Below are 8,158 nucleotides of genomic sequence, written 5' to 3'. Positions count from 1 at the left end.
TATAATATAAATGTATTTAATCCCACAATAACCTACAGGGTGGGTGATAGTCTCATCCCCATTTTACAGATGAAGAAACTGAGACCCAGAGAAGTTGAGTACCCTAGTCGATCAGAAGCACAGGAGTCTGAGAACTTGTGGTTGGCATCTGAAGTGGCGGCAGTCTTGCGGGACTGAACCCTTTTACATGCAGAATCTGATGCTAACTCCAGGTAGATAGTGTCAGAATTGAATTGAATTGTTGGACACCCGGCTGAAGTCTGCATCAGGAGGAAAATGTAAACCTTTCAACGCCTTTGTACGGGCAAACTGATGAGTGGAGGTCAGGCATCCGAGGACAGACCTCGTCAGTAGACAAGCTTTGAGCCACAAACTGGTCTATCACTCCCTGCTGCTGGACACGGGGCTGTCCCGTTGGTGGTTCTCTGCATCATGGCCTGGTCCTATACCAACAGACCATGGCTCAAAGACTCTTTGGGGAGCAGAGATTGTTTCTGGGAGTAGGGCCAGAGGGTCCTGGACCTCTGTCCCAAACTTGCCTTTTGGTGTACTCATCTGGAGACTGAATTCACTTACTCTTTCTTTGCTCCATCTATTGTAGGAGAAGGCAGATTTTTATTTATTTATTTATTTTTGGCTGCATTGGTCTTTGTTGCTGCGTGCGGGCTTTCTCTAGTTGCGGCGAGCGGGGTATACTCTTCATTGTGGTGCGCGGGCTTCTCATTGTGGTGGCTTCTCTTGTTGCAGAGCATGAGCTCTAGGCGTGAGGGCTCAGTAGTTGTGGCTCGTGGGCTCTAGAGCACAGGCTCAGTAGTTGTGGTGCATGGGCTTAGCTGCTCCGCAGCATGTGGGATCTTCCCGGACCAGGGCTCGAACCCATGTCCCCTGCATTGGCAGGTGGATTCTTTAGCACTGCACCACCAGGGAAGTCCCAAAGGCAGACTTTTTAAGAGGCCAGATATTAAATGTCTTAGGTTTTCTGGGCCAAGAAGCAAAACTCTAGGATATTGTGTAGGAATTTATATAATAAACAAAAAAAATTTAATTGGTGAAAGCCAACTATAATAATAATTGAGTATAATTTTTGTGTAATACAGGTCTAGTAATAAGAATAATTTGAATTCTTTGGGGGAGATAACATTTCACTTAATTGAAGTTCAAAGCTAGTGATTAGTATCAAAATTAATTGCACGCCTTTATATGCTAATGCTGATTTGTAATGAGATTTTACAGATTTCATGTTTGAAAATGTCTTCCCACGGATAGGTACTTCCCAATACTGATATCAGTCGATGAGCACAAGATTTTTAACTGCACATATTTATCGCTTGAAAGACATTTATAGGGAATTCCCTGGTGGTCCCGTGGTTAGGACTCCACGTTTCCACTGCAGGGGACATGGGTTGGATCCCTGGTTGGGGAACTAAGATCCAACATGCTGCATGGAGTGGCAAAAAAAAGAAAAGAAAGAAAGACATTTATAGAATTCTATTAGATTTTTCTCTTGATGTTTGCTTTTTAGCAGATTAATCACTTCAATTGAAGGTTACGTGGAAGCTCCTCAATTGCAGCTAATGGATTTTGAAATGTGCACATTTCTTTTGGGTTTGCATTAAGGTCTAAAAATGCTCCTGGAACTGCAGTATGAGCTCAGATAATATACCTGCCGCTAACGTGTGTGGGAATAATGGAACTCTTCCTTCTTGTTTCAACTTTTGACAACATGTTAACATTAGTTGTGATCCCAACAACGTTAGTTCTTGTTGAAATGACTTTACCATAGTGTGAATTCCATGTATAAACAGTTTTCCCTTGTGATTTTAGATAGAATTCATTAAGAAACATTATCAATCTGCAGCAAAAGCTAATTTCCAAAGCTGTTCAGTGTTTGACAATAGTGGTTGAGGGCAGTTCTTCTTATTCAGAAAAGTTTCAGTCTTGGTCCTGAGGTCAAAAATTGAAATAAACTTTACGACTAATAAACCACTGAACTGTTGTGTTATAGACCAGGTCAGGACTTTCAGCTACTATTTCTGACAAGATTTCATGGAACTGTTGCCAGGTAAGTCCACAACAGCAACTGAAGTTCACTGTTGACAATACTGGTTCAATAACACATGATTCAAATATTTTCCACAACACACCCAGTGATTTAAATAATACAACAAATAACCCTACACTTTAACACCTTATATTATCACAAGCATTGTAAGTTTGTCCTGTTAATCCTTTTTCTACTCTTCACATATTTTTTCCACCATCAGTTGTAGCACATCTTAGCAGATTCCACTTCAGGTTGTACTCAGTTTCTCAACTTTGAAAATATTTTTGTCTGTAGTTGTTACACCACAGGGTGTGCACAAAGGCTAATTTCCAACTTAGCACAGGTTCCTCAAGTAAGCTAACATACATCAACTCTTGTAAAAAAGAGTCACAGAAAAACACTCAAAATCATTTGCTTTGTTTTTTAATTGACTATTGATGTTACTCCTGTTGTCTGCAAAATTTTGGAGCAACTCTTACCATCGAAAGGCTGGTAGTTCTAAACAGGCTTACTTTCTCTGGTGGTGTTTCTTCAGCTGCTGCATCACACATGATTGAATTAACCCACCATAGGTAAGTGGCTTTCCTTGCTTGCCTAATAAACGAGCCAATCAAAAACTGACTTTGGTTGCAGCCTCCTTTTCCATTTTTATTTCTGTGAAGGAATTCTGTGATGAGATGTTAAATTTTAAATTTTCTAATTTTCCTGACCATTGCTTCCTTGTGAGTTAGAAGTCATTTGTTGGATGTTTAGACTGGTAATGCCAACACATATTGTATTCTTTGTAATGTGACAGCTACCATATCATTGCGTGTTGCCACTTAATTCAGGAACAAAATAACCCATACTCCATCAAAGCTGTGATATTTGAAATCCACTTTCCCCTTCTCTTGTTTTGACATAATGACCACACTGGTAATAAAAAATAAATGAGTGGCATGGCAAAATATGCAGCACTGAAAATACTGTTGATTTATAACTGTCACTGCCACGTGTAGGGCACCAAACAGCAGGGCAAAGTGAGTGCGCCACGCATGCTCTCTGTGGCAACTCCTCAACGCTGCCAGTGTAGCAAAAAGCAACCACAGGCAATATGCAGATTTTAAAATGTGGTGGTGTTCCAATAAGACTTCATTTATGGGTACTGAAATTTAAATTTCATATAATTTTCACAACATGAAATGTTATTCATTTGATGTTTTTCAACCATTTAAAATATAAAAACCATTCTTAGCTGGGCAGGCCATACCAAAGCAGGAGGGTGGCTGTAATTTGCCAACACCTAACCTTTGGCAACAGACAGGAAGCAGAGGCCAAAGTCATCCCTGCTTCTCCGGAGTCTCCTGTTCCTGAGGGGCCCACCGCCCTGGAAAGACGTGCTGAGGGCTTGCTGCCAGCCGCATGTGGGCAAATGTGAGTAACGGCAGCAAGGAGCGAGCAAGCTGAAATGCTTCAGAGAGAAGAAAAAAGGGAAGGCTTCCCTGATAATCACTAAAACAGCATGAATCTCCTTATTTTTTCTTCCATTTACAACTCTATTTTTACCTTTGTTCAGAGAGTCCTCAAGAGCCTCACTTAATCCAGAGGCATGGGCTGGGGGCCTGAATTAACAATCTGGATTTGCACGATTTGTCTGGACTTGGCGGACAGGCGGGAGAGACAAAAGGGGCCTATGGCTGCCACGTGGCAGAAACAGTCTCGGTGAAGGGCTCCCGACTTTGTCACACGACACCCCAGACACCAGCCTGAAACACCGCCACGGAAGAGATGAAGCCGGCAGAAGAATGCTGGACCCTGGAAACCAGAAGGAACAAAAATGACCTTGGGAGAAAGGAAGGGGGACAACGGACAGCATTTAAAGGAGGAGAAGGGGAAGCAGCAGAGTCTCCGTGTTCACTCTTCAGAGTCTCCCGGGAGCTATTTTAGTTACATAGTTAAATGAAAAGACAATCAGAGATAAACCTGTTCAACATTTCCAGGTTCAGGAAAGCCATGTCTATCGTGGTTCATGAGAACAATGCAGTCCTTCCAGAATCACTAAGCTTAGTCAGCCCATATGCCAAGAGTCTACATGAATTGATGTTAGTCTCACCCGTAACTCCACTTCGGGTGGTCACAGCAGCTGGAGGGATCGTCCGGCTGCAGGTTGTGGTATGTGATCCCAAAAGTCGAGGTCATCGTGGCGGCCAGAGCCTGGCCTGGAAGTTGGAGGCTGTCACTGGTCAGGTGTGGCATCTTGAACAAGCCGCTTCAACTCTTAGGTTTTCTCCAAGGTTTCTCTTAGGTTTTCACCTCACCCAGTGAGGTGCCAAGCAAGTGATTCTCACCCTTGCACGTGCATATCAATTACCCACAGCCGTTGTTAATACGCAGGTTCTGAGTAGGTCTGGGCCGGGCCTGAGGATCTGCGTTTCTAACAGGCAGAATGGGCGATGCTGATGCTGCAAGTCCCGACTATGCCGGGTGGCGAGGGCCTCGGTGACCTCTCTGCCCTCGCTAGTCCTAAATCATCTGAAGGCCCAAGGCAGGCGTGGGCTCTTACTTTTCCGACTGTACAGGTTTCTCTGGTGAAAGTGCCCGGGCTCTCCTCCCACCTCCCTTTACGTCATCTCAGTCCCCATCACCTGCTTACAGAAGGACCAAAATCGACCACCCCAGGCCTCACCTTCACCCCTTCAACCTGTCCTTTTATATCAAACGATCTACTTGACATGCCCACTTAAATGTCCTGGAAGCCCTTAGCACTCAAAAGTCCTGAACTGCAGGGAGATGGTGTAGGAGACCTGCTCTACCTCAAACGCTCCCGATACCATTGACAGCATGGCTGCCACCAAGCTGCTCAGGCCAACGCCTCCACTCCTGCCCCCCCCCCCACCTGGCCCCGCCACTCACTCGCTCCGATCCACACCCCAGGCCTGCCAGCTCTCCTTCCTAAGCGGCTCTGGACTCCATCTGCTTAGAAACAGATACCTGCAAGGCCTCTCACTTCCTCATTTCGTCAGGCTCTGAACATACTCTTTCTTCGAGATTCTAGAACATTCCCACCACCACCTGGCTAACTCCCATTCACCCATTAGGTTAGCAGCCTAACCCTCAATTCCTCAGGGAAACCCCGTCCAGTCCCTGGACCAGAAGAGGGTCCCTGTTGACACCCTGACCCTAATAACACTCGGCTCAGCTGGAGTTGAGCCCCGCCCCCCCCCCAGGAACAGTGATGGACTTGGCGTCAGCCCTAGGACGTAGCCAAGTGCTTTGCACAGGACAGGTAGTCATGATACTTTTCTCTCAGGTAGTCCTCATGTCACCTGCCTCAAGACACACCCCCTCCCTCCAGCTAGTAAGACATTTTACTCAGAGTAGGGCTGTCCATTTATAAATTCTACTTCCAGGGTTAGTACTGATTGCTTCCTTCGATTCGGAGTGTCGCCTGCAGGCGGCAGGGGAGATGTTTCTAGTTCACTCCGGTTTTATCCGACCAGTGAGGGGAGTCACCGCTAGCGCCCCGCTCCTAGTGAAAGCCAGGCAGGGCCCTCACCCACAGAGCAAGCTGAGCTGCGGAGAAGGACCGCAGCGGGTGACTACGGGGGAAGCCGCACGGGACAAGCCCTAACTTGACTCCTCCTGGACCGGTACAGATGTGAAATCATTGCCCTTACACGTGCGCAGGAGGCACCTTCAGAAAAGTGTCCACGGTCTCCGCAGCGCCCACCTCCCCACGCCGGGGGCAGGACCTGGGCGACAGTCGTACTGAGTCAGAGAGTGGCGGTGATGAAGACCGTGTGAGGCCCCCTGCAAACGGCAGAGCATCTCTCAGGTCTGACAGCAGTCTTAGATTCAGCCCCATCCTACTCTGATCCGAGGTGTGCAGTCAGCACTTGGGCTCCTGCTGGCCAGGCCCTCACGCCAAAGGCGTGTCCAGAGGGCAGAGATGTGCCCGCAGGTCAGGGAAAGACGGAGAGCTATTAAGAGGCACAAAAGCAGCCCAGTTTGGTTTACGAGAAGGAGGCCGTCCATTGTACGTGAAATTTAGGATCGTGGGGAACTCGCCTCCCCAGAGCATTTTATCTACCTCAGGGAAACATTTAAATCCATTGTTAGACCCATCGTGAGCTCCACCCAGCTGCAGACACAGGCCATGTTATGCACGTGCTCCTGTGCGGTAACGTCGACCACACACATATGCTCTAACTCGAAGGAACAGACTTTCTGTCTTAAGGCATTTTTGTCCTTATGCTTGCTCTGAGGAAAGAAGGATGCCTTAGGAATGAAAAGGGAGTCAAATTACAGGCCCCCAAGCTGGTGGAGGTACACAGTCCTCTAACATATGAACAAAATAAAGAATAAAAACAAAAAAAAAACAAGCAGCAGCTAGCTCCTTAAAGCTTTTAACGTGTGGGTTATAACTAAGTTCTGAAAGCTTCCCCAATTATATTGCTGGTTACGAACTTGGGAACTGATTTTTTTACTTATCCTCCTTTCTCCCTAAGTCAAATCTCTGAAGGCTAAAAATGTAACATATGCCTTCAAGTGGGAAAAGGGACGTGGGGAGAGGCCACCGGACACATGACGGCCAGGTTGAATGACAGTGCTTGTTAAAAAATGGGCCCTTTCCATAGTTAGGCCTCCAAACAGCTTCCTTTAAGTTATAGAGAAAAATCCTTTATAAAACATTTAAATATCACACATTATATCAAAGCCAACTACAAAACACACAACCTCAAAATTCTAAAATAGATGTAGGTACTGTGCAGTAGCAAAATCAAGTAGGAAGGGAATAACGTCCAGTTATAGACTCCAGAAATAAAAGTAAACTGGAAAATAATCCTATTTAATCCTTCACAGAGAACACTACTCGGTTTCCCACAGGATGCTTGTTAAATTGATACAGAAGTAGATCCATTCATACTGTGGACCCAAGCTCTCTAGTTACAAATTATATTTATTGAGCACCTCCTACATTGTGCTAAGATTCTTATGTACATTATCTCAGTGAAGCTGCATAAAATCCCAGAGTGGATACTACAGTCATTCCCATTTTACCAAAAAAAAAAAAGCAAAGTGAGGCTTAGAGAAGTAAAACAACTTGCCCAGGATAAGAGCATGGATAGCACGGACTTGAACCCAATTCTAGATTGAAAATTGCGGCCACTGCACTGCGGAGCCCTCCGGAATGTCTGCACACTCAGACCAGGTGGCTCATGCCCTGGAGAATCTGCCGCTGGGCCAACAAAGACCACGCGAGACTGAGGTGTGAAGCAGCACGGCCCAGCCCCATCTCTGGGAAATAAACTTAACACGTGCCATTCTCATGGGACATCTGAGAGCTACTGATAGGTTGTCACACCAACCCCTTCCAAAAGAGAAGATGACAAGAAACAAACTGTGAAAGGTTTACACACTTACATCTGCTATTTTTGCCTTTCTTGGAGGCTTGTTTATAATATTTTATAATGCAGGCTAAGTTGTGAATTTTAATTACCCATTGATATATATTTAATTATATACACTTCAATAATGAAACTATTTTAAAACGTTCTTCAGTTCAGACTCCTGTCCGGTTAGCCAAGCCAATCTCTGGGCCCTCCAAGTCATCCTATGCAAGGGCACAGTCACCGGTAAAGCCACTTAAAAAGCAGAGACCCAGGCCCCACTCCCAACTCTCTGAATCAAAAATACTGGGAGGGTGATGAGCACATCTGTGATTTTATAAAATCCTACGGGTGAGTCAGATGTGTGGCAGGGTTGAAAACTCATTTTAAATTGATGAGCACTGATTTAACAGTTTGGTAAGATCACCTAGGGTTCACCAAACACACCGTTTCTTTTCCCCAGATCTTGCTTACGGATTTGCTGGGCAATTAATGGAGCAGCGCCTGAAGTCAACTACTTCACCCAGCTCAGGATCCCGTGTGTCATGTCACCTCTTCAACAGACGGGGGCTTGCCTGCGATGTACGTGAAGACTTTCTCCTTAGGGTCACTATTTCACTATATCGTGCTTTAGACCTTTAAAAACATAAATAATCCTTTGACACCATCAGCAGTCATCTTAGTGTCCAGGGAGTTGACAAGCCCCATCCTCCCCCAGCCTGCTATTGCATTCCTATGCAACAGT

The sequence above is a fragment of the Lagenorhynchus albirostris genome, chromosome 5, assembly GCF_949774975.1.
Source record: "Lagenorhynchus albirostris chromosome 5, mLagAlb1.1, whole genome shotgun sequence".
Lineage (NCBI taxonomy): Eukaryota > Metazoa > Chordata > Mammalia > Artiodactyla > Delphinidae > Lagenorhynchus > Lagenorhynchus albirostris.
This window is presented reverse-complemented; position numbering follows the sequence as displayed.